The sequence below is a fragment of the Pongo pygmaeus genome, chromosome 10, assembly GCF_028885625.2.
Source record: "Pongo pygmaeus isolate AG05252 chromosome 10, NHGRI_mPonPyg2-v2.0_pri, whole genome shotgun sequence".
NCBI classification, from domain to species: Eukaryota; Metazoa; Chordata; class Mammalia; order Primates; family Hominidae; genus Pongo; species Pongo pygmaeus.
In genome coordinates this window covers 2237262-2265148 of record NC_072383.2, presented here as the reverse complement: position 1 = coordinate 2265148, position 27887 = coordinate 2237262, and the positions used below count along the sequence as shown (strand labels likewise).

Here is a 27887-nt window from a genome sequence, read left to right as displayed (position 1 = left end):
CATGTTACCACAAAACTCTGCTTGTTGCTCTTTGATTTCTTTTTCATAGCACCCACCATAATATGAAGCTCTCTCGTTTATTTGCTTACATCTTTCATTTCCTGTCTCTCCTCTCTTCTTGCTCTCAGGTGCACAGAGAATGTAAACTCTCGCTCAGCACCAAGCGCAGCATCATCAGTGCCTGTCAAAGTGCCTCGCATATAGTTCATCCTCGAGAAATACGTGTTGAATAGATGAATGCACAGGAAAAAGGAAATAATTTTAGTATTGCGCTAACCAAGCATAATATTCAAGCTAAATCTAATATAAAACTTACCACCAGCTGCCTTCCGGAAACAAGTAAAAAAAAAAAAAAAAAGGACAAGAGACACCACAAACAATGGTGAGTCAAGACTGGTCAGTAACTACATATCCCAAAGCTCCAGCTGAAGATGCCTCTCCTACATTAGACTGATCTAGGAGAATCCAACCTAGTATCAGCACCCCTTCACACCAAATATCAGCACCCCTCTGTCCCATGGGAGGGCAGAGGTAATGCTTGTACCAGTTCTCTATGCCTGAGCCTTACCAGGGAGCCAGCACTGTAGCTAGTATATCACATGCGTTAGCATGCACAGGCCTCACAACTCTGCAGTATCATCATTCCCACTCTTACAGATAAGGAAACCGAGGCTCAGAGAGCTATGGATTAAGCTCAGCTCAAAGGAGTTGAGCAGAGGGAACTTTGAATTGTGTCAGTATTCCAGCACATATCTATATGACCCTATATACATGCTTTCTGTACAATTGCCCAGGAACCCCACAGCACTGCCAGTTGGAGAACAGGGGAGCCGAGGTGCCGGTCCCTGACCACTTCCCCTGTCTTGTGCTGATTCTGGATGCAGGATGCAAAGAACCATTTCCCTCAGCATCTGAAAAGGAGGAAATCCTTTCTATCACAGAAAGCAGCTTGGGTTCTCATGACAACTTCAATGTCAGAGAGCTGAACCAACATCAGAGAGTGCTCTTCAAGGACAGCCTCCCTCCTGGGCCCTCCTCTGCCTAGGTCACCAGGCCTCCAGACCCTGGGCCTCCAGATCCCAGGCCAAAAAGCTGCTTGTATTTCCTTACTCTCCCAGGGCCTCTCCTGATACCTGGCCTCTGAAATTCTTTCCACATATAAGGGTGCCCTCAGTGTTTGTGAAAGCAAGTGTTTCCAGGGTTTCAGGTGCTCCACAGAGAAACTTTCATAGTCATTCAAAAAGATTAGCTTCTCTCTCTAATTCACATCATCACCAAGGGATAAAGCCTCACAGGTTACGGGCTGGAGCTTCTTCCTCTGAGGGTCTAACAGGAAAAGCTGGACAAGGATATATTTGTTCTTTTCTACTTACAGCCCAAAAGAGTGGCACAGTCCCCAAAAATACTTCATTCTGTAGTTTTTTTAAATAAATGGACAAAAAAATAAAACACTTGGTTTCTAGATGGCCAGGTAAAATAAGAAAAGAGCATTTCCAGGGTTGAGTTGGCAGCCCTATCTGTTGGTCTCTCCACTTCAGTGAGGTCCTCTGAATGGTAAATGAATGAAGGCAGAAGAGGAGAGAAGAGCTTTTTCTGACCTCACACCAAAAAATAACAGGAGAGTCAAGAAGGAAACAGGCAGAAGCCTGAAGGGATAGGAACAATGTGAAAAGTAGAGTAGGTCTGTGAGCTCCTTCCCCAAATCCCTGCATGGCCAGTTAGCCCAGAAATACACCAGGGAAGAGCTCCACAAAGGGAGAGAAGCATCCAGCAGCCATGGCGCTTATGACCATCATAAAAGGGACAGCAGTTCTGGAGATGGGACTCTACCTGGCTGGTTTTTAGATCATACAGTCAGATACATATTTGTTGATCTAACTCAGCATTGGTTTATACTCAACCCTTCCCTTCCACATGTCAAGCACACAAATACACATCCCAGATTTACAAACTGACAGTTTCCATTCCTGTGCGGAACGCCTTGGCTTAACTTGAAAGGCATTTCAGAGGCTGAACTACTGAGACAGATTCAACACGTACAGTGACACTCAGGCTGCTAGGTAGCGACTAGTCAACCCTTGGCCAGCAGCTGCCAGATGATTAAAAACCACACTGAAATGATCAGATCCCTACGTGCAACCTGCAACTGATGTGAGGACCTCCCTGTTTTGTATTTTCTGTTGTTCTAACAAAAAAAGGATCTTCTTAAATCTATTTCACGTATTACAGTAGCCCGGACATCAAATGTTTCTCAGAGTGAAATTAAATATAGCATTTTATTTGGAACAAGCCATCCTAACTCAATTTCCCTCCCCTGCATTACCACAGAGAGACCTTCCATTTGGCAGCTGAAAGATGTGCTGAGCTCTAGGCTGGACGTAGGACTTCTTTCCATGCTCTTGGTAATCCATCTGCTTCCTCTGCCCCAGTACAAGCACTACAGGAATAAAAAAGGGAGTTTTGCCCCACTGCCCCTACACACTGCCTTTAGGGAAAAATATCCCTGTCTTTCCAGCACAGCCTATCCAAGCTCCTGCAGAATATGGTGCTGCACCACCAGAAATTAACTTCCTGAAGAAAAGTCAATGAGTTTGCCATAAAGCAGGTTTCCCTCTTTGGAGGAAGCCGGTCATATCTGGGATATTGTTGCATGTTGTTGATGATTAACCTGCAGGAGCCTGGTTGTTAATAAATATTTACTGGACATCCACTGAGGGCTCTGCATCTCGGGGAGTGAGAGGCTATGGAGAAGCAAAGGATGCTAGAGTAGGGACGTGGGAGGAACCCAGAGACCCCAAAACCCAATGTGCTCACTTTGTAAATGTAGTAACGGAGACCGAGAAAGAACCTGGTGTTGCCAAGGTCACAGCACCATGTGGCAGCCCTGGCGACTTCCTGAATCTCAGATCAGGGCTTCTCCGAAGCTCTCTCCTAAGTGAGACAGGGGTAGAAGTGGAGACTGAATATCTATCTCAAGTACGTAAAAGTGTCCGTGGAAGTCTCCAGTGACTCTGCAGTTACAGCTCCCATTTCCCGAGGGCCTGAGCAGGGACCTGGCACCTAAGTTATCTCTAACTTCCCAAACAAGTCTGAAGTAAGGACACTTAGGCTCAGAATGAGGCCCAAGGTCACACCGATCGTGAACGTGACAGGTGCAATTTGAACCCAGTAGTGTCTGATTCCAAAGCTGAATATATGGATATGTTAGGATGCCCACCTACCATGTCACCTCACTTACTCCACCCTTGAGATGGAACCATCTCTGTAAAGAAACAAGGATTAAACCAAATCAAGTACAAATGAAAACCCAGACTGCAAGGCATCATAGAAAGTAAGACTCAATGTGTGTATGTATTTGCATGATTAAGCACACGCAGAGAAAGAATACATCTAGATATCAAGTGGTAATTTTTAAATTTTCTCCTTTATAAATTTCTGTTTTTCTCAAATATTAAAATAGATGATTCTCATTAATCTGAAATTAATTTTTTAGGTTGTGGTAAAATATATACATGTAACAAATTTTACAAACTTAACCATTTTTAAGTGTACAATTTAGTAGCATTAAAAACATTTACATTGTTGTTTAACCATCATCTCCATCCATCTCCAGAACACTCTGCTATTCTTGAAAATCTGAAATCCTGTACCCATTAAACAACAGCTCCACATTTCCCCCTCCACCAGCCCGTGGCAACCACCATTCTACTTTTGTCTGTATACATTTGTCTATTCTGGGTACCTCATATAAGTGGAATCACACCATATTTCTCCTTTTGTGTCTGGCTGATTTTATTTAGCATAATGTTCTCAAGGTTCATCCATGTTGTAACATGTATCAGGATTTCCTTCCTTTTTAAGGCTGAATGATATTCCATTGTATGTATATACCACATCCTGTTTATCCATTTATCCATAGATGAATACTTGGATTGCATCTGCTTTTTGGCCATTACAAATAATGTTGATATGAACATGGGCAAACAAATACTTCCGAAAGCCCCTAGACTTTTTAAATCCCGGAGTATACTTTTAGAGTGTGCCACCGTGAATTAAAATCAGGATACGCTTTCTATTGATCTCAGCCTGGAAAACAGCAAACTCTATGCTGGAGTCTACACATTTTGCCTTCTGCCTTTAAACCCCTCTAAACCAGTGGTTCTCAACGCTGGCTGCACACTAGAATCACCTGGGGGTGCTTTTAAAAAATACTGATGTCCCAGCCCCATGAAGGCCACTGAATCAGAACTCCTCTGAGTTGAGGCAGAGGAATTGAGTATTTTTAAAAGGCTGCCCAGATTATTCTACTGTACAGACAGGAGTAAGAATCAGTGTCCTGAAGCCTCTTCTTCTGGGGTCCCTTCTCTTTATTTAAGAAATCGCTGCCTTATGAGTAATTCCTCTTCTTTCCTCCCATCAAAACCCAGAAGGGTTTGATAACCAGTCAATTGCCCTAGTTGTTTGACTGATTGCATTTCAACTGAAACATTCGCTCCAAGGCCTTACCTCCTCCAGTTGAAGCCTTTTATCTCTAATTGTGGACTGCGTGCCTGCTTCTTTCTTGGAAGGAATGTTGATATGAGTAAGCAGTTAGGGAAGTATTTCTAGGCCTACTCAGTCCTTCAGGTAATTATAATCTAGTCCTTTCAAGGCAGTAAGGACAATAAGAGGGGCCAGAAGATGTGGTCCCAGTCCATATCCAGTGCCCAACTGAGGCACTGAGCCGGCTCAAGAGGCCCCTTCCCATCCTCACATTTCATCCCTAAGCCCTGGCCTCCCCTCGCTCTTGCCCAAGACCCCCAGCTAGTTAATTGGCATGCCCCAGGGACCTCTGGTGGTTTTTGCCCAGTTCTGTCTTTGCTAATTTTCTTCTGTGACGGGGTTCCCTCCTCTAACACCCTAGGACACATCTCTGCTGAGTGTGCTTTCTCTCTGGTTCTTGTGTTCTTGACAACAGAGCATGTCAACTGATGGGCAGCACAGTGACTTCGAGAACAGGATGAGTTCCAAGCATCTTTGTCAGAAATTTCACAACCACAGCCGATGTCACACTGGCGGCAGCAGGGCGTGTTCCAGGACACAGATTCGCCATCAGCTGCTCCCCAGGCAGGCAGGCCTGGGGCTCCAGGGCCCTTCAACTCACCTTGGGGCTCTTCTGCCTCTTTGCAAACAGCCCGCCAAACAGGGTATTGGAAGCTGAAGCCATGGCAGCAGCTCCAAGGACTGGCCCGTTTGGGAGAGAACATGGTCCTTCCCTCTGCCAGGCCTACCCTGGAGCCGGTCCCTGAAGGGCTGGGACATCCTGAGTCCTCCACAGGGGACTGGCTGCAGTGCCCCTTTATGTCCACGTGCAATGCTGCTGTAAAAGTGTCAACGGTGTGGGGGACAGGGACTTTGGTAGGAGCTCTGAAGAAAGACAGAGCATGAGCTGGAGGAATCAGGCCCCGAGGAAGGAGAGGAACCAAGCCTAGGAAGAGGGAGAGCGCATCCCACCCAGAGGAACAGGCCCCACTCAGAACCCTTCTGCCCTCGCAGGCATGCTGGGCCCTGCAAGCTGGCAATCCATCGGGGTAACAGAGCCCTCAGCACCACCACCTGATCCACTGACCAGGATCCATCCTAGTAAGTGGGCAAGCTCGCGGAAAGGGAATGATGAGGAAGTGCGAAGGACAAGGAAAATGAAGACTGAAGCCCCACTAAATGCAACAGAACACCCACAAATAGCAGATTAAATCCAAGCAAAGGGACTCAGATTGACATGTCTCTGATGTCTCAGTGACCAGGGAACCCCAGATATGCCGGCAAACACGGCTTCGTTTCCCCATCTCATACAGCACACGTTTGCTGAGCCCTCCGACACACCCGCTGCAATGCAGGTCCTCACTGCCTCTGGCTCCTCCCGACTTCACACCCGTGAGGTGCTCCAGTCCAAACCCAGACAGAGCCCCTCTGCCTCGCTGGGGGAAAAGGGGACGTGGGGAGAAGACACTGAACACTCCTCTTCTCTCTTCTTGAGTACCTCTTTTGGCGGGGATGAGACATGGCTGCACACTTTCTAGGTAAAGAAGCAGAAGCATAGACTAGAAGGGATGGGGTCAAAGGAACCTCACATGTCCATCAACCATGTGCGCTAACTAGAAGTGTCTGCCTGTGGGTGAGTGCTGGGCCTACAGGGAAGACAGGAAGGGGGCTGGCGGTGATGAGAACTGTGTAGTGATGCTGTCACTGCATTACAGCATCATGGGGACTCCCAGGAGTCAACTCCTACGGCCATGCTGTAGCCAAGACCCACTCCAAGCACATTTCTATAAGCGAAGGAGTGTGGCGCAGGCAAACCGACAGAGGGATGGAAGACAGACAGACTCAGGTTCAAACCGCAGGTCAGGGACATTTTTAGCTCCATGAATTTGGGTTTCAGCTTTAAAACGAGACATAAAAAACTGTATCATGGATTAAAAAGAATCGTGGTATTATTATCATGGTGATAATATTTGTTCAGTATTATTAACTTATTGCCAGCAGTTAGGCTTTCTTAAGATATTTCACAATGATTCACATACTTGACCTCATTTACCTGGAAAACAATAAGATTTTTGAGGTGTCTGCTGAATATGAATGAAGTCGCCCTCATAGATTGTGAATTGTATGGAGCAGTTTCCCAGATACACTGTTAAGTAGAAAAAAACAAAACAATGCAGGACAGAATGTATCAGCGTTCCCATCAGAGGTTTACAAATCAATATACATGTTTATGCTTACTCATGGACAGACCTCCTTGCAGGGGAGGCACTGGGAGGCTGGGGCAAGGGAGAAGAGAGACTTACCACTATATACCCTTTTGCATATTTTTGACTTTATACCATGTGTATGTGCTACCTTTTAAAAAAATACATAGAAAAATTAAAAGGACTATTACTCTGAAAAAAGAGAAAGTAAAGCTGTTACATGTTGCTGAAAGCTTTGGATGAACTAGCACAGTAAATAAGTGGCAATGTGCTTCCTTAGCCCAACTGAGAGGTGTTCGCCAGGGACCCCGCACCCTAAGGAAGAGGCTAGGGTTACACAGAGGTGGCTGCAGTTTTTACTCCATTGATCGTTAAAGAGCCTGGTAGAGCAGTGCTGGCCTCAAGATGGGCCACAGCAGCTGAATGACACCCCTCTAGAGGTCACACTTGATGGACTTGTGGAGGTCAACAATGATGGTAGCCAGGCGCAGTGGCTCACGTCTATAACCCCAGCAATTTGGGAGGCCAAGGCAGGTGGATCACTTGAGGTCAGGAGTTCCAGACCAGCCTAGCCAACATGGTGAAACCCCATCTCTACTAAAACTGCAAAAAATTAGCTGAGTGTGGTGGCGTGTGCCTGTAACCCCAGCTACTTGGGAAGCTGAGGCAATAAAATCTCTTGAACCCAGGAGGTGGAGGTTGCAGTGAGCTGAGATTGCACCATTGCACTCCAGCCTGGGTGACATAGTGAGATTCCCTCAAAAAAAAAAAAAAAAACAATGTTGGTAATTCTGTGCTCACACAACACCTCTTATCCAAGGAGTGCAAGGTCCTCAGGCACACTCCTGGGGTCCCGGGCCCACCTCCCCGGAACAGGGAGCAGTCACTGAGGGCATACAGGGCCATCCCCTTCAGGCTCACCTTGCAGTGTGCAGTGTGGGGGCTCAGGGCACACCTAGGCTTCATGTCGCTTCCAGCCACCTTGGCAGTTGCTCAACCTCTCCATGCTTCAGTTTCCTTCTTTGTAATTCAAGAATAATAATAGTCCTAGTTCACGAAATCAGTGTGAAGACTGAATAATGACCACACATAGTAAGAACTAAGATTTATTGAACCATGATTTTATTATAAGCCCTGGACACATATGTATCTGGTTGGAGTCCTGCAATGGCATTCTGAGGTAGATACTATTACTATCCTTATTTACAAGTGAGAAGTGGAGTCACAGAGGGGTCGAGCAAGTCACCCACATCATAGAAATGGTGAGCAGGAGCCCAGAGCACTTCACATGAACCCCTCCCTCAGCAGCGCCAACTTAAGGAACATCCAGTTTCAGATACGCGCTGCTTTAGAGATGGACAAACTGAGGCACGAGGAGGCTGGAGCAGACTCTGCCTGCTCTTCCTCACAAGTTATTGTAATGCTGCGAAGGCACCCTTGAGGGACAGATGCCAGAGAAGCAAGACAAGAAGCTATGGTGGAGTTATTGACTCTCAGCCTAAGGGCTGAAGGTGCAGGTCTTCCCTCCCCAATGTGAGCGCCAGTTCCAGTCACAAATCTCCTCTCAAAACTCGCGATTCAGCCCTGCTGATCAACTGCAGAGAAGGTGCCATAAAAACCTGCTCAAATCTCGAGGTGCCCCAAACATGAGAAAACGGGCTACAGCTGCCGCTTAAAAATGTGGAGGGATGGACTGCAGGAGAAGGGGCAGTGCGAGAGCCAGCAGCCCATCCGTGAAGAGAGGAGAAGCTGGGAATGTGTAAGCAGAGCCATAAATCCCTTGTCAACGCTGCCTCTGTGCCTTCCCTCTGTGGACGGGGCCCGGGGCCTGGGAGGCCTGCAGAGGGGAAGGGAGCCTAGCATTTAGCCTCTGATGGCCAGAAAGATAGCTCCACACAGTGTCTGTCAGAGCACCAGGAAAGCAGACACACTGAGAGTTTCACTCATTAACATCGGTGTTGCCATGACAATAAGCTGTTGCCAGGTAGCAGCGAACTAGGAGAAGAGTGAGAATTAGCAAAGCCTAAAAATAAAGCTGTTATGTTTCTTCCCCCGTCTAGATGTCCATGTGTAACAGGCAATAATCTCGCCGCCTCCTCCTCACCCCAGCCCTGGAAGCCCACATGGGACAGACAGGGCCCTGCACAGAAGGGGAAGGTCACCTCTCCAAGGGAGGCAGGGAGAACAGTACCTGAAGATAGTGGTGGCCAAAATCTGAAGGCCAGCAACAAGCAGCACCAGAGAAAGCTCAAAGTAACACCTGGGAGGGATTTTTCCTTCCCTTAGGAAGTAGCTGACCTGAAGTGTTAACCTCAGCTCCAGATTGGAACCGGGCCCTTCCAGGCTGTCAGATGCCGGTCCAGCTCCTTGGCTCTGAAAGAATGGGAAATGGCAGGCGCTGGGGGTCCTGACTGACTTTTCTCCTGGAAAATACTTAGCCGGGCCCCAGCCCCAGAGGCATCTGTGGGAGTCAGGAGCCTAGACTGGGCACATGGGCAGTTCCTGGTTGCTTTTATAACTATGCTACTGCCAGAGAAGCCACTGTGATAACAAATCCAAACAGGAGGATATTTTAACAATCAAAATCACTGAGCAATTTGTTAATATCTCCAAGGGACATGCAATAGAATTATTTTCAGGATCTTCCAGTTTGGCTCTGATGTCAGAGGAGAAAATGCATGGTGTCCAGTTCTGTGCTTCCTCTGTCCATCATTCCCACCAGACTGTAAGCTCCATGAAGGCAGAAATCATGTCTAACTGGTTACCCTCATGACCGCAGCATCTGCTGTCACCCCAGACACTTAGTCAGTGTGCAGTAAATACACAGAGGAAAGAGGAAGAGAGGAAGGGGCAACTGGCTCAAGCATAATAGAGTCAACATTCTAGATAAAACAGTAAAGATATTAACAGTAAAAATATCTGGCCTAAATAAAATACATCTCTTTCTAAAATTATAAGCTCTGCATTCTAAGGACTGAATCCTATTCCTTATCTCTCTATTCTCAAAAAATAAGTTAGCAAGTATGCAGGTGTCATGCTTTAAGCAGATCAGATTAGTTAAAATCCAGAATTTTGGGGCAATGATTTCCTTTATAAGCAATCGTAAGATTTCCTCAAACACAGAACCTGCATGATCTCTCTAAAGTAAAATGTGTTTAATTCAGATAATATGTAATAATCTGGATCTATACATTGAATGAAGCTAGCGGCAACCACAGGATTCCTGGTTTCTTTCCTTGCAACCACACTTACCTTTGAGTTCTTTCTCTCTACCACAGGCTGATGAGTGCTCAGGAAATGCAAACAGTGGCTAATTTTGCTATCAGTGCAAGAAGCACACATTTAGGAAACAAAATTCATTCTTTCTTTCACCATCACCCCATAAAAACATATAACCTGGAACAAAATATTAATAATTTCTTGGTTCTTTGACTGCTCTGGATTACCCAGCCATTGATCCAAATACCAGCTCCTGCCTCTAGTCCTCCAAGCTTGTGTGAATAACTTAAAAGTAGCAGAAAGAGGCCGGGCGCGGTGGCTCATGCCTATAATCCCAGCACTTTGGGAGGCTGAGGCGGGTGGATCACCTGAGGTCAGGAGTTCAAGACCAGCCTGGCCAACGTGGTGAAACCCCATCTCTACTAAAAATACAAAAAAATTAGCCGGGAGTGGTGGTGGGCGCCTGGAGTCCCAGCTACTGAGGCAGGAGAATCGCTTGAACCTGGAAGGCAGAGGTTGCAGTGAGCCGAGACCATGCCATTGCACTCCAGCCTGGGAGACAAGAGCAAGACTCTGTCTCAAAAAAAAAGCAGCAGAAAGAGTAACAGAGTAACAGGTGAAAGAAAGGAGGAGCCAAATGCAAATGACTGGGAATTTGAGGGCAAGCCCTGCTCATGTCCCCCACAAGCCCCAACCTCCAAGCAAGACCAAACCTGCATGAATGACTTTACACTCTTGGAAGAAGGAGAGTCTGCTGGTGGGGTCCTAATTAATTAATCATAAAGATGCATAAGGCTTCTAGAGTTAAAGAGGCCTCAACAGAGGGTCATAGATTTACAAAACTACAGCAGCAATAGCTATCCAGTTTGCCTTTGGCCTCTAGAGAAGTTAAAGTTCACGGACATACTCCTTCTCTACCAACATGAGACACCCCAGACCTCTCCTGGTGAAGCCATGTGCCCACAAAACCTGACGTTCTCACCACCAGGCACAGCCTGGACCAATCCAATAAGCTGCTGGAGCATGGTTACTGCGAGGTGTAAGAAAGTGGGTAGCATCCTGTAAACTACAAAATCCCAAATTAAATCTGACCTTGACCTGACAGCCTGGGAGGACTCCTAATTCAGGGAGCTCTGCCTGATTGACTGCTCTCATTGCTGACGCTGAAGGGACCTTCATGCAAACACCCACCTTGATTCCTGGGTTTTCAGTAGGGCCTTCCTTGACCACAGAACAAAGAAAAGTCAGTCCTGACACTAACTGGAGAATAGAACTCTTTTGAATGCTTTATGTTCCTTTCTGCTAAAATGCATCCCAAGAGATAGTTCCTCCATCACTATAACCATCTTGATACACATAATCCCAGTTTGCCCACTTGTATACTTTCTTCCTTCTCTATGGCATAACATACCAGTTATAGCTGCAGATTCAATCGGAAAGGAGTTACCAGAGAGGAGATGACACTGAACCTAGCTTCAATCTGCCCCCAAACACAGCCTCCAGCAACACACTGGGGTCCTGGCAGATGATCAAGAAAGGTATGTTGCATGACTGAATGACTGAATGAAAAAATTAACTTAATGCTTTTTTCTCTAATACACTTTGATCAATGAAATGTTTCTAAACTTTGAAACTTGGACCCTGTCCTCTGAGATTCTGCCAGTCTAACATTGATCATGTTTGCCTCAACTTCCAGATCATGCAGCACAAAATGTCAGTGTCAGCACAAGCACCATGTGAACTGGGTTAAAAATCCACTTATAAACTTGAGTCATCAAACCCCCCACCAATTTCCCAGACTTCAGGATGGAGGTACCAACATCAATCCCAGGCTTCCTCCTAGGAAAGAGAAGCAAGGCTAGCTATTTAAATGCCTCCAAAGAAAGAGGGCATAAGTCTTAATGCTATTGTGATAAGCACTATCATCACATCCCACTGATGGTATGCACCATTACATATGCCACTGTTTCAGCCTACCCCCTTCCTCAACTCCCAACTATGCAAAGAGTTCATATTTTCTATCACATCCCTGGGAAACAAAGCTCTGGGACCCTAATGAAACTGTTGAAACATAGACATACCCTGATTCTCACTTGCCTCCTAGATGTTCTATTGCAAAAGCATTCAGATAAAAACATATCACATCAAGACGAAGATCAGATTCCCCTCTCTGTCCTTCCTTCCTGCCTGCCACAGATACATTTGTTTTCTTACTTTGCATCTGCCATTTTTAGAAACGAGTTGAAAGTAAAATTCGAACCTCTCCTGGAGAAAAGGATAAGCATCTCTTTCTCTCTTTCAATCTCTCTCTCTCTCTCTTCCCTCCTTCCCTCTCTGGCATGTGTTACTGAATTTTATATAGCTTGACTTGCTGCATCTCTGATATGAGCCACTTATATACACAACATAACCAGACACACATTTTTAAGAGTATGCAGCACTTAAAATAACTGTATCTTAAACCTTCTGATTTTAGTTGAGAATTTGATTTAGGGACTGGATGGATCTTGGCTCTTGAGGAAACAAAGCAATTACTATTTTAAAGGCATACGAACATAATCTTTAAGGAGTCCATTAACTGAAAAGTAGAGAAATCTGACTTGCTTCTTGCCCCATCAGATTCCCTTGGAAGTATAAATATCCCTCTATGAATATTTTCCAGAGATGAGCTTTCTGAAGCTCAAGATAGTTATTCTAAACTTCAGCTCCCTCAATTGTATTTCTAAAATATAATTCGGATTCTTTATTCTTGGGTAAACAACTGGTAATAGGGCGCTGTGTGACAGTGGTACCAGCCAGTGAACCACCTTATGAAACAGCACCCCAGCTACAGAGCAGCCACGGGCGTGCCTCCCTCCCTCCCTCGCTCCCTTTCACACAGATGGAGCGCCATTTGTCTTCAGAGAGCCACCAAACTTCAAGCACACTATGACTCCTCCCCGTGCATTTCTTACTATTACAACCATCAAACATACCCCTTCCCACTCCTTTGTTCATAAGGATTGTTGGTGTTTGTTTTACTTGGTTTTCTTTCAGACCATACTGATTTATAGAGGGGAGGCTTACACAATTTTTTAGGATGATTATTGTTTTTATGAAAACAAATCCTTATAATCACATACCTCATCCAAAACCAAGACTTCACTGTGGTACTGTGTGACTCGTTGCGTCTTACTGATAGAAGTGGCAGGCATGGGAACCAGGGGGGTGATAGCTACAAGATTTCATACCAGGTGCTGCACAAACACCGCCGTCAGCATGGACACTGCTGGCCAGGAGAGCTGGCGCGGGGCTCTGCAGCCCTCAGCTTTGCCATGCACAAACTCTCTATTTACTGGATGGGGGTGAGGCCCAGGGCTCTGGGGCAGGGATCACGGTGCTGGAGCACTTTGATTAGAATCATTAGAGTGGTCAGGTCACAGGTTTCTCTATTATTTCAACGTAGGGTACTTAAACCCTAAGTTAGACCCTTAGGTTAAGCCAGGTGGAACACCCTCCAAGAACACAGGACAGTTGTTATTGGGTAAAATATATTTCCTGGATTGGGACGAAAGAGGATGGATAGCCTATACCTCTGGCTTCATTAGCTTACCTACCCCTGGGGTCCAATTTGGGCTGATCTTCAGCTACTGTACATGGTAAAACACTGTGTGGGTTGGTAAATATCAGTGCCCTGAGTCCCTCAAATGCCGCCCACCACCCAGACATCCTTCCTTAGGTCCCTGGAGCTTCCCTCCAATGCACTGCATAGCGGATTTATGCCTAGGGGACAGAGGGCTCCAGAGCCTGCCAGCTCCCTAAGCCAGGGGCATCCACTCTGACGGGCACTGCAGTGCCAGGTGTTAATAACATGGGCAGCCCTCATCAAGACCTTGTCTTAAGGCCATCTCAGCTAAGATAACTGTCCTAGCCAAAGCCACAGCAGCCTCTCAGATGTGCACGTCATCTCCCCTCTCTGAGCAGTGCGTTGTCTAGCTGTTCTTCTCTTTTAGCACATTGTAACTTTTCTACCTTGAATCATGTTGTGCTGTGTTTTTTTAATGTCTTCTCACTCCTCTTAGACATAGAGAAGTTCAGGCTGGGCATCATGCTACGTTTTCCGCTTCCTTGCTTATCACTTTATACTTAGCACAGCACCTGTGCATGACAGGTACTTAAGGAACATTCATTGAGAGAAACTGCTAAAGTCTGAAATTCCAACAGCCATGGCGTATGTGGTTGCTACCCATCCTCTCCAGCCCTGCCGTCCTCAAAGGTCCACTAATTTGGCTGTGTACCTCCTTGTGCTATTTGTTATGTTCCTTATATGAATGCTCCATTCTTATTGTTTGTTCTGTCTCCCTAAAAAACTATCCACGCCTTGAAGATAGGGACCATGTGTAAAAAGGCACACATCAATAAGCCTTTCCTGAAAGTCAGATGTTCTGTGGGAAATGCTAGCCAATTTCTCATGGGTTTTTTTTGTTTGTTTTGTTTTGTTTTTGAGACAGGGTCTGGCTCTGTCTCCCAGGCTGGAGTACAGTGGCGCGATCTCAACTCTCAGCTTATTGCAGCCTCAACTTCCTGGGCCCAAGTAATCATCCTGTGTCAGCCTCCAGAATAAATGAGACTATAGGCGCACACCACCACACCTGACTAATTTTTTTACTTTTTTTTGTAGAGATGAGGTGTTGCTATGTTGCCCAGGCTGGTCTCCAACTCCTGAGCTCAGTTAGCCTCCCACCTCCGTCTCCCAAAATGCTGGGATTACAGGCTTGAGCCACTGTACCTGGCCTATTTCTCATCTTTTAAATAAGAAAAATTATAATGCATTACATGTCAACTCAAAGCCAGTTTCCTAAAATGTAACCAAAACACTTCATCATGTATTTCCTAAAATGTAACCAAATACAGCATAAAGTCTATTATATAGTATAACTATCACATAAACTATCACAATGGATATAACGTGCTTAAAATAGCACTTCCTGACCTCTCTGCTTAATATGCAGAAGCCCGTCAGCTGACTTCACACAGCCCCATGGAAGGGCCAAACAAATGACCTCTTTCTAGGAAGAATGTCAGCCAGAAAAAGGGAAGGGAAGAGTCCAGGTGTGTCATGGGTCAGGAAAGCAGCCTGGTCTATCCCCCAAATCCTGGCTCTGCAAATCCTCCAACACATGTGGCCAAGATGTGTCTTGCCTTGGGAAGGGAAAGATGCTCCTCAAATGTGGTCCTGGGGCCCAGACACATCCTCAAAGCACGTCCCCTTTATTGACACTCAACGGGCTCTACACAACACCCACAAGTGATTCCCACATTCTATCAACTGTACTTGAAATGTAACTCAAGACTTCACTAAAATGTTATATTGCGTTTGGAGGCTGTAAATATAATTTCCTATATAAACAGCAGCTTAAAATCATTTTATTAAAATATGTGCATAAAATATGAAGCATGGGTATTAAAAATCCAAAATGTATTCTCCCAGGAACATGTTAATGTGGGAGATGGTCTGCAGGATAAATCTGTACTCCTAAATCTTCACCACCCTTCACACAACAATGGGTCCATTACATGCACACAATATGCACCTATGGACTACCTAGTTAGTAGACATGACAGCTAACAGAATAAATTAGACTAGGTTGGAGAGCAAGAGAAATCTAAAACTGGCCATGCTGGCTATTCAAGAGAGAAAAGGAACAAAGAACAAACACTCATTGGACACTCACTATGAAGCAGGCATGTGGTAGGTAGGGAGGTGGGTACACACGTCATTTCATTGAATACTCATGACAACTCAAAAAGGGCGGTGTTACTAGCCCCATTTTGCAGATAAAAATGCTGAGTCTCAGACTGGATAAGTGACTTGGCCAAAAGCTACACAACTACTCAGCGGTGAAATCTAGAATCAAATGCAGGCTCCACTCCAAAGCCCGAGCTCTTTCCACATCTCACAGTGCCTCCTCTCGGATCCGAAGCAGCCTCCACTTCCCATGCTCTGCCATTCTCCCAACCCTCAGAGTCTCATTTGCTTTTTTAAAATACTACTCTGCACTTCCGAAAATACAAATCTACATTTCATAAGTCATCAACTGGCCTTCTTCCCTCTGGATGTCATTCCAAGGGCTGGGTTGTAAGTCTCCTGGAGCTCCTTAGAAGGGCCGGATCTCAAGCAGGCTCCCAGGATGCTACAGACACGGTTTACACGTCTGCAGGTCTGTCCAGCTCGCCCTCCCCCCCGTAAATACTCCTCAAATCAGGGTAATCCCCACTGCAGTCATGTACATGGTGACAGACTGAATGTGTCCCCCCAAATTCCTATGCTGAAATCCTAGCCCCCAATGTGATGATATTGGGGTAGGGGCTTTCATAGGCAATTAGGTCATGGGGTAGAGCACTCATGAATGAGATTAACACTCTCAGAGACTCCAGGGAGCTCTCTCACCCCTTCCACTATATGAGGACACAGTGAGGAGACAAATGTCCACGAGCCAGGAAGAATGCCCTCACCAGACACCAAATCTGCTGGCACCTTGATCCTGGGGCTGCCCAGCCTCCAGATCTGTGAGAAATACATTTCCATCTTTGTAGTCCCCCAACTGCAGTATTTTGTTATAGGAGCCTGAGCAAACTAAGATGACCCCAAACCTTCTGCCTACTTCCTACTTTGAAAACTCAGCCGGAGCGGATGCTACTGCCACTGTTTACTCATTCTGCAGCTACTAAGATGCCAGCACTTGCAATGCACAGGACCCCAACTCATGCAGTTTACCATCTACTGGGGGTGACAGATAATAAATATACAAATAAATATAGAATTACACATTGTTTTCAGTGCTATAGGAGCCAAGAGCACCACAGGGCAAGATGAAAGGTTAAGGTAATTTAGAATAGGAGTCTAAAGCAGACTTTTCACATTAAGTGACACATAATGAGTCCTGAAGAGAAAGCCAAATTAAGAGCGAGTGCTTCTGGGCAGTCCCCCTCCTGCCTGTACCCAGGCTACACGCCCTGCTCCCACCAGCCAAGCTCCACAGCCAAGGGTGGACACCTGGCCTCTCAGGACTGGTTCAGGTCACGCTGCACCTCTACACACTGGCTTTCCCAGTGTAACGTGCAGAAATCTGTTGCCTGGTTTCACCCAGCCCTTCAGAAGTGCCCAAATACATGGCTTCCTTCTAGAAAGGCTGGCAGCCAGGAAAGGGAAAGAGGAAGGGCAGGGCCCTGGGACTGCTGTGGGTGGAAGAGCTCACTGGCTTCGCAGAGCCTCCCACACATGTGGCCAAGACCTTCTCCCTGGGAAGGGAGGAGGTTCTTTGGGGAGGAACATGAGCATGAGGGAATGAGTATATAAAGAGGTTTTAAATGTCCCTCGTCTGCTTCTGATTCATTCCTAACTCATCACATTGTTGTTTTGCAAGCATCGTTTAATGTCCAAAAGACTGCAGAGCCTCCTGGCCCCACATGAAGGGGCAGAAATCACATGCAGCAAAGACCTGTGCCGGGGACCTGGGCCCTGAGATTTGGCCAGAAGTAGGCCTATAGGTCACTTCACTCAGTTCCATCCCCTTGGGCTCTGTCTAGCAAGCTCTCTGGTGTGAAAATATATCCCAAATGCACGCATCCCAGGACCAAGTATAAAGGCAGAGGAGATGCCAGAGGGCCCCAAGGAGATACAATGTGCTTCTTGGCTGGGTGAAGCCATGATGGGCTGGTGGGTGACCCTGAAGGAGCAGTGTCCCCCAGTGCGCTCTTTCCCTACATTCAGAAAACCGCCCTAAGAATGCAGATCCCTGGGGGTACAGGTACTGGCTTGGCCATAGGATTGCAGCCGCCTCCACAATCCTGACTCCTAATCCATCCTGTGTCTAACAGAGGCCCAGAGCAGTCTGCTCTGCGGGAGGTGGCGAGAAGCCAGTGGGGGACTTCTGGTTGCTGCAATACCTGGGTAGGGAACTGAATGCAGGTAAAAGCCAAGGATCCTAAACCTTCAAGGATCCTTAACCTTAACCAAGGTCTACCCTTCAGTGGGTGAGACAGCCCCCAACAACGAACAGTCCCTGCCAAAATGCCAACAGCACCACAACTGAGGGGGACTGTAAGAAGTAGAAGTCCAATGTCCATAATTGTTCCTATGGGGACATGAGGACAGGACAGCATGGAGACAGATCGCAGGTGGACATCCCATCCTATACCACCTTCTCAGTCCTGGCTGGTCGCTCCCGTGGCCTGATACTTTGAATAGTTTGCAGGCACTTCCCTTCATGGAAAAGACTATGTATGTTTCACTATAGACAGGGTATACATGGCTACACTCCCAGCATGGAAATCAAGACCTTTCTAAATTCCCCAGAGAACTTTAATACGATCCCCATGTGGATTCCATTCACATAGAAAAAAAGAAAACTTTCGGTGTACAAACGGCCAGCTCCTAGGTTTCTAGGATCGTACTTGGGTTTCCAGAAGCAAAGCATCTCTTCATAGAGAAGAGAGGTCCTCTCCTTGGATGCAGACTTGGGAACCTCTGTCAGACAGACAACTTCATCTCCGGGGCTTGAAGCATTCTCAAGGCCCAGGGTCCTTTATCCTCAAGCCTCATTCCACCCTCTGCTCATGGGGAAGAGGACAACAGAGCTCAGAATTTGGTCATGAAACATTTTTAAATTAAATAAGGGTCTAAGGATGCTTCAGGTGAGACACTCCTTCCCATGTGAAGCAAGGCCCCTTCCTCTTCTCCACTGTGGCTGTTAGTGGTGGCAGAGCTGCCTTCGAGGAGGAAGGGGCAGAAGAGGCACCACCCAGATGGTGTGGTTCTGAAGGACCAAGAAGAGGACTGAAGGTCCCCATCCCCCAAAACAACTTCCATACCTGTTAATAAGTGATTGAAATGTCTTTAAATGATTCAAGAGAAGACTTAAAATAAGAAATATCTAATATTCATGCTGAGCTATATATGACTACTATTTAGTTCTTCAGTTCTGGTGCAGGTTTCAACCGAGATAAAGACTTAAATGTGTACAATAGCATTGATTAGCTGGAGGGAAATGGGGACCAGGCTTTATGAAATTAGGAAAAAGACACAAAGTAAGAGCCTGTGCACCCAAAGCATGCAGGCCTCAGCTGAACGAGCAGTGAGGTCCCAGGCAGGCCACACGGCAGCCTGGGCTCAGTGAACCCGTGTGGAAAGACAAAGACTGAACTGGCTGTTCTTTAAGGCTTTCCAAGTCTAAAATCCTCTAAGTCAAACCAATTTATCAAAAGCAATGCCTGTGCATTGTGAAGGCCCAGCTCAGTCAAGGGGAAACAAAGGCCCATGATCATTATCATTTCTCTAATCATTATAACAAAAGACATTCTTGCACGTGATGAAGAACTAGAAAAATACAAATGGTCAGTATCTTCTGAGTCCTTGCCAGGAAGACAAATGATAAAGTTGGAATCATTGCCTACCCAGAAGCACTCCCTCCTTCTCCCTTGCTGGGAGTGCCCAGATTTTGTTTGGATGTCACCTCTCCCCAAGCAATGGAGGCACATCACAATTCACCCAAGCCAATCCCATCCTCTCTGCTAAAGAGATATCTGGCCAGCCCCTGGCCAATAAAGCATGGCAGAGTCTGCTGGAGGGTTCTTGGAGAGGGTTCCTCACTCAAGGAAGACATGCTCTCCTGTTCCTCCTGGAATTCCCTCTCCCAGAACTTGATATGTGACACAATAACTTGTTGTTAGGATCATGAGGACACTTGCAGCCAAAAGCAACCTGACTGACACACAAGCAGTAAAAAAAGTGACATTTATAGCAAGGATAAATACATGCTAGAAGTACAGAAAGAAAAGCTAATTCCTTTGACATTTCCCAGATGGGCAGCAAAGATCTAAGGGAAGACATTTCCAGTCTTCTGTTCAGTCTGGGAGAACACAGAGAAAGATGTAGAATTTCTCTGGGACTCTGTATGGACAGGCGACTCCTAAGAGGAGGAGCCAGGCTGAGCAATGGAGAAAAAAGTGTTAGTGGGTTTGTAGCACAATGGTATTGAATTATACTGCATTTTAGGGCTTTATAACCTAACAGATAAGAACATCAAACTATTATTGAGGAAATTAAATTGATCTTTCAGGCTCAATTATTGAAACTCCAACTGTGGCTAAGTTGCAGGGAAGGTCCCCCACCTTCTCTGTGCCCTTCTTTATTTTTTGGAATGTCCTATCCTGGGACTGTGTGTGTGATTCTCTGAGCACTGAGTGGAGAGACAAAGCTGTAAGACTCTCAATTCTGGGAAAGGGGAGGAGGAATCAACATGGCAGCCAACCTCAGAAAGATAAACCACCACTCTTAAGGAACTCTGAAGTCTAGAAAAATACGTTTTTTAGGAAGCTTAGCTCTTTCCAAAAAATGAGATATTGCAAAAAAGAATACTAATCTAATGGTTTTTCAAACAGATGTCTAGGCTACCTTCATTGGATAAAAGCACATTCAAGCCCCAGAGTGAATGGCCCTCTTTGAAACCAACCTAAACCTCAGAACCTTTGGAAAGCTTTCCCCTTCCCCATTAGCACTTGCTGTCTGGCTCCTCCTGGTAGGGTCTGCCAGATCTCCAGGGCTGCCTCCAGCTCATCTGAGGGGTCCCAGCTCATATGCCACCCCTCAGAAAGCCTTCCCCAATCCTTCAATCTAAGTAACTCCCACAGCTACCATCGCAACATTCTACTTGCTTTCTTTGTCAGCCCTTGTCATTCCCAGAATAATGTCATTTGTTTATTGTGTATCTATCCCGGTTCCTGCAACAGAATATAAGCTTCATGGGAGTAGGGGCCTTGCCCTGTCACCACCGTATCCTCAGACTCCAGAACAAGGTTTCTCAACCTCACACTATTGACACTAATGACATTTTGTGCCAGATGATTCTTTGTTGTGGGGCTGTCCTGTGCATGACAGGATGTTTAGCGGCATCCCTGGCCTCCACCCGCTAGATGCCAGTAGCAACCTCCCACCCACCCTGACAATCAAAAATGTTCCTAGACATTGACAGCTGCCCCTGGAAGGCAAAATCATCCCTAGGTTAGAACCACTGCTCTAGAATAGTGCCTGACACTTGGTAAACACTCCTCAAGAGTCTGCTGAAGGATTTACCCCTTACAGACTGAGTACTGAATAAAAGCATTCACAGGAGAGTTTTTACACATTACTAACCTTCCTAATGGATATATTGATACAGAGAAACTCCTGAGTGTTGTCTGGATTAAAACAGAATAATAACAGAATCGAGGGTCCATCCATTCATTCATCCTTATAATAAATTTTTGTTGAGCGTTCACCATGTGCAGGCACTGCTCAGTGCTAAGGATACAGCAGAGAACAGAGAACATTCTGGTGGGAGGCAGACAAAAAATAAGTAAATAAATGAGATCATTTCAGATAGTAATTGTGCTATGAAAAAAATAAGACAGAACCATGGGCTCCTGAGTGATTCCTGGGAGTGAGGAGCTGGGAGGATGGTAGCACTTTTTTTTATTATTGGTATTATTTTTGAGCCAGGGTCTCACTCTTTTGCTCAGACTGAGTGCAGTGATATGGTCCTGCCTCACTGCAGCTTTGACCTCCCGGCTGAAGTAAATGGTGCCACTTTAGATAGGCATCCGCAGAGGCCTCTCTGTGGTGGTAACCCATGCTCTGGGACCTGACAGAGGAAAAGGGATGGGGGCAACGCCTGTGGGGAAGAGCAGTCCAAGAAGATGGAATGCAGTTTGCCCCTGAACAACGTGGGGACTGGGGGTGCTGACTCCCTTACAGTCGAAAATCCAAGTAACTTCTTACTCCCCAGAGACTTAACTACTCTTAGCCTACTATTGACCAGGAGGCTCACCAACAGGATAGTCGATGAACACATATTTTATATGTTGTATGTATTTTATGTTGTATTCTTACAGTAGAGTAAGCTAGAGAAAAGAATATGTTATTAAGAAAATCCTAAAGCAGAAAAAATACATTTACTATTCATTAAGTAGAAGTGGACCATCCTAAAGGTTTTCACCCTCATCGTCTTCACGTTGAGTAGACTGAGGAGGAGGAAGGGGAGGGGTTGGTCTTGCCATCTCTGGGGTGGCAGAGGCGGAAGGAAATCCACGTGTAAGTGACCCACACAGTTCAAACCCGTACTGTTCAAGGGTCAGCTGTAGCAAGTGCAACATCCCTGAGGCCAGAACAAGCGTGGCCCTCTCCTGGTACTGAAAGAAACTGGGTAGTGAGGAAGTATAATTCGTGGCTGGGAGGGGAGTTGAGGGGATGGTGTAGGGGAGGCAGCAGGACAGAGGTCGGGGGATTCACGCTTAAAAGTCTACCAAGATGTCACGGACATGATCATGATCAAATGACTTGGAGCCACTCGATGCATCTCAAAAAGGACAAACTTGCAACAAATCTCAGGCAACAGGACTTTATGCAGCCAATACTTAATTTATAAAGGTTGAAATATTTACTGCAGGAAAAGTTCTTTAAAGATCTGTTGATAATAAACCATAACCTATGATTAAGAAAAAATAGCATATAGTAAAATGCATCCTCACCTTGGAAACTTTAAAAAAATCACCTAAGATGACTATGCCTCTCTCTGATGTGGTGGGAATGAGGGCCGGTCACAGCAGCCACCGGATGACAGCACGTAGTGGGCAGTTTCCTTGCCCGTTCCCTTACTAGCCAGAACCCCCTGTCTCTCCCCCACACCTCCCACCTCTGCCTGCCTTACCCTGGTGGAAACTGCAAGCCACAGAGAAGAAAATAAAAAGAATTCATATCAAAGACATTGTGTAAATTTGCCTTTTCCTCCAAGCCTGGTTCAATTTCTGTTTTTTAAAATCGAAGTCCTCACAATTTGGTAACGTGGAGAAGCACAGAGATTACACCCCCATGTAGGTGCAGTGCCTACAATACGCGGAGCTGTAATTAATTGTTAAACGGTGAGTCATCCTCATGCCGGAGGAACACATTTAAATAGTCGCAGAGGGGAGGCCTCCGGTTCCACAGAGACAAGAAATTCTCCTGGCCGCCAACAGCAGCCTCCTCAGAAGCCGCCTCTCTGGGGGGAGGCAGAGGCGGGGAGAGGGGCAGGCAGAGCTCCAGGTAATCAGCCCCTGCTTGCTGCAGAAGATGCTGCCAGATCTGGGTATTGTCTTAAAGGATGAAGGCACAAACACAAGCACCTTGCTTCCCGAGGACGCCCTTTGCTGTAGGCTGCACTGTGCTACAGCCTTGGATGCGAACTCGGCCTCGACTCCCAGCCAGGGCGGGTGTCCTCATTTCAAGGCCTGCTCACCCTCTGGGCCAGGCAAGCTGCATAATGAGAGAAGGTGATTTCCATACGGGGGCCTTCCGGTAGTAAAAATTCATTTAGGAGAAAATAAATTTGAATTAAACTTACAAAACCCAGAACATGTAAATCAAGAAAGCATTCCAAATGAAACCGCAGCTTGGTTTGGAAATCATCTCTTAACACTGCAGTTCTAGACCTGAGTTCATTTCCGCACTGAACCGATCAGTAGGTGCTTATTTTCAGAAGCTCTGGTTCTATTAAAGGGTCCTCAAAACTGTCAGATTTTGAAATTAGTAAAATCAATTTCAGTTTGGTGCTACTGGTTCAAAAATTAATCTTCCCCCAATTTGGTTCTATTCAATCATTGACTTAAATGTGAGAAAATCTCACTTCTCTGGATGTTTTTGGAGGAGGGGAAAGGAAGGAAGTCTTGACTGATTAAAAAATTTCAAATTTCTGATTTTTGAAGAAAGGCGGTTTTAGTACTTGCACTGAACATATTATAGGCTAAGATTTAAATGAACACTAATAAGCAAAATTCAGTTAGTCACTGAAAAATTACTAGCCATAATAGGGCTTTATTACATAATAATGAGTGACATTATATCACTGAGTCTTAATTTTTTAAATCAACGGGAAACACGGTTTGTGTCAGATTTCCTGGGGTACAGTCTGAATGTACGCTGCCTGGCATTAAACTGAGCATTCTCAACAGTCAATGAGAAGATCCAGTGGACACAAGATGCAGGGGGATGGGGGCAGCAAGGAGGTCTCCCCAGAGAGGAAAACATGAATTTCCAAGCGTGGAATCTCAGTTTACACACTGTAACAGGGAAAAGCAGCAGAGAGAGTGATGGGATTTAAACTTCCCTAGGGCGTGGTGGGTATGTTCTCGGCCAAGGTGGAGGCCAGTGTGTTGCATGCTCCTGGTTCTGCCAGCTTCCACTCCTGATCTCAGAAGCACAGCACAGCGCCTGGAAGGAGGCAGGTGTTCAGGGCCAGCCTTGTACCTCACGGAAAGCCAGGCTCTGGAGGTAGCACCGGGCGTTGGATTGCTGACCTAGAAAGGGTCAGCATTTACTTTGCTGGGCAGCTCCAGCCCGCCTTTTCTGAGCAAAAGGCAGGTGGCTAACAGGTTCTGTCTTCCTCAAAACCTGAGAAGCCCTAGAACTTCCGCTTTCCCCAGCCCACCTGGCTCCTAACAACTCTGGACCCGTTGGTCTGGGGCAGATCTGAAAAGCCCAGGAGCGGTTTTTCAGGAGGCCGTGTGGCTGCACACACCCATGACCATAAGGCTAAACCCTGCTGCTCTGGTTGCTGCTTCCCCGGGACTGCCTGCAGACACCCAGTTACCTCTTGCTCCTCATGGCCCTCACAGCAGAGTAAAGATGCATAAAGCAACTGTCTTTTACGCTTCGGTGTAAATATGTTCATGTGCTGGCTGGAACCGCTGAAGGCCTTCAGGGAGTCTGCAACTGCAATTCTACATTATCCATTTGCAAAAATACTATTTTCCATTATGATTTATGGCAACCATATAGTGTGTCAGCTGTGTTATGCATTAAACAGGCCAGCCTGGAAAACTAAATGCCATTTGCAGTTTTCTAAGTTTGAAACACCAACTTAATAATAAATAAAAGAGCAGTTCAAAAGTTGGGAATCATCTATAAATCATTTCTGTGTGAAAAACTCAAAATATCTTATCAATCAGGCCTCATTTGGGCTTTCACAACACCTAAGCTGGGAAATTCTGACTTGACTTTATCACAATTTATCAACTGAGCGTAGCAGAGAATCCTAGATTCATTACTTCCCACTAAGAAGTGGTTAACTGTTAGACTAAGCTGACAAATCACAAGTATCCAGGCCAGACAGACAAGAGGAGCTTCCTAAACCAACAGAAGGACCCCAGACTCCTTGCCCCAGGTACACTGCACTAAACCAGCCTGTCCCATCCACTTTAAGTACAAAAGGAAGTCTCAAGACAGTTCTCATCAGTTACATCATAATCTCTAAAGCAGAAGTTATTGGAAGACAGGCTGAAGGATCCCAGTAAGCTCCACATCCCTGAAGTAAGCCCTACTCCACTAAGATCTACTTAGTAGGGATGGTACACTTGGTACACAGGCTGGGGGCCATCTGATCTGAAGACTCCTCTGCCAGAGATGCTCCAGGAGCTTGGACCATGTGGCCTCAGGAGTCTCTTTCTCCCAAAGGCTGGGGTTTCCAGGGTTGCTGACATAAAATGAAGGAGTGGACTAAATGGTCACTGTGGGCCCAGATCTGACATATGAATTCTGGGCTCGGGGCTTAAGGGAAGTCCCTTCCCGGTTTAAACATTCCCTATCCTAAGCACTGTCGAATTCCAGGTGCAGAGCTAGAGCTAGAGTAATATAATCTTGTGACTCCCTGAAAAATCGGTTCTAAAATTATTTCCCTATTCTGTTTAGGATGCTCATCCATCTGTCCTCCTTGCCTTCATCCCTACCCCTGCTTCCTAGAGAAGTGATTTCCTAACCCCCATTCAGTTTGTCCAACATCAGAAGACATTTTGATGATGGCATTTTTTTCTTGTGACAGCAATGTTTTCCAAAGGAATTTGTCACTGAAATAAGGGAAACAACAAATCATAGATCTTTAGAGCTGGAAACCTACTTAAGTGCATCCAATTCAATCCCGCCACTTTACTACAGGAGAAACTGAGGCCCAGAGATTTGCCCAGTGGCAGTAGCAGTAGCACAGCAGTGGCACAGAGCCCCAGTGAGTTCCTCCCTGCCTGTCCTGTGTTCTGTGGGAAAACTCCATTTCCTGCTGAAGAATCCCTACTTCCACAGGGAGGGGCGTGGTGAGGTCCTCCAGCTGTGATCAGGACAGGCCTTAACCTCCCTGAGGCTTTGGGACACTAACACCCACTCCTCATGACTTACTGCCTGGACCAACTGACAATGTGTGCAAGCACTTAGCAAGGTGCCAGGCACGGCATGGGTGACTGTCACCATCATCACTGCTGCCATCGGTGATTTAAATACACACACACACACATCCTTCTTTCATTCAGGGAAGTGTATTTGATTCATTTTCAAGACAACATTAGAATACATTCCCTATTTTAGTAGCTTGAAACTTTCTACCACATCCCATCACAGCCAAAAAGACATCCTAGTCAGTGTTTGCTCTTGGGAATAAAGTGTCCCCAATGTCCTCAGAAGACCTTAGATCAGAAGACATTCCTATTTGCAACAGTGATGAAATTTTCAGATATTCCAATATAGGATGCAGGGTAAGTCCTGGAGAATACTGTGCTCCTCTGAGGCCAGAAACCCAGTGACTCCTCCCCTCAGGTGCTCCATGGCAGGGTCAGGACTTTGGGGAGAAACGTTCTTGTATGGGAAGATGGATCGAGCTGCGGGAGCATAAGCGATAACAAGGAAAGAAGCTCAGATAAGGCCCAAAACTTCTCCAGTCACTGAAATACCAGGCTCACAGTGGAGAGGGTATGTAAACAAGAACGTCACAGAGCAGGAAGGGGGAAGGAAGGAAGATAGGCAAGGAGACCCAAGAGCAAAGTCATCAATGAAAAACATTTGGCAGAAAATATCCAAGAGAAAGAACAGTACATGAACAGAAAGGGAGAAACAAAGCTCACCAGCAGCACAAGGTCAACATGAGTAAGCTATGTAATATGGCTGCTCAGAGGAGGGGGAAGAGGGGACAATCAGGAAGAGGAGGGGGAGCAGGAGGGGGAAGGGGAAGAGCAGGGAGGAGGAGGACCAGGAGGAGGAGGGGGAGGAAGAGCACAGAGGAGGAGGCAGAGGAGGTGTAGGAGGAGGAGGGATAGGAGCAGGAGGAGGAGAAGAAGGAGGCAATGGAGGAGCAAAAGGAGTAGAAGGAGGAGGAGGAACACAGAGGGGGAGCAGGAGGGGAAGAAGAGGAGAGGAACAGGAAGAGAAGCACTAGCAGGAGGAGGGAGAGTGGGAGGAGCCAGAGGAGGAGGATGGGGCAGGTAATCTTGGGCTGCATCAGTGGGAATCCGCTGACTCTAAGAGGAAGCCTCTTACTGCCTGGGGTCCAGTTGGAGCTGAGGTATCCTGGGTCAGGAATAAACACTGAGGTTCACATGGGAGTGGCCAGGACTGAGGGAGAGGGTGCAGAGACAAGGATGGCTAACCTCAAGGAAGATAAGTAAGAAGCACAAGAGCACTGTCTTCAATACCAAGACAGACGTCCTAGGGAAGAGAGGACACGTTCCTCCTCTGAGGACAAAATGAAGAGCGGCAGGTAGAAAATAAAGACTGGCAGCTCTAAGAAAAACCTTCCTTCCAATCATAATCTTCCCCACATAGATGGCTAGCCCTGGAGGTGTCAGGGCAGAGGCCAGACAGACCTGTGAAGGCTGCTGTAGGAGAAGGGCCTCCTTGGCTGGGTGGGCTGCAGAGGCCCAGTCTAGCACTGTGATACCAGGAAACCAGGGGAGAGAAGGGTTCCAACCTAGGGCCCTTGCTCAATTCAGACGGCTTGCTCACCGCTTGCCTGAGTTCTCTTCCTACCTCTAAACAGAAGGAAAGGTGGCGAGCTCTCAACACCAGCCTCTACAGGGAAGGAGTGCATGAAACCTTTACAAGCTTTTTTTTTTTTTTTTTTTTTTTTTTGAGAC

General features: G+C 46.3%; 1 protein-coding gene and 1 long non-coding RNA gene across 19 annotated transcripts in view; one reads left to right on the top strand and one right to left on the bottom strand.

Moving 5' to 3' along the window:
• Positions 1–27567, top strand: part of LOC134740352 (uncharacterized) — a 30076-nt gene extending 2509 nt beyond the window's left edge. The window contains exon 3 of the long non-coding RNA XR_010127750.1: positions 129–27567. This is a non-coding gene — a long non-coding RNA (uncharacterized LOC134740352). The remainder of the gene's footprint in view (positions 1–128) is intronic.
• LOC129009980 (voltage-dependent L-type calcium channel subunit alpha-1C) overlaps positions 1–27887 on the bottom strand; it is a 716779-nt gene that overhangs the window by 473032 nt on the left and 215860 nt on the right. The gene's annotated exons all lie outside the window — the stretch shown is intronic.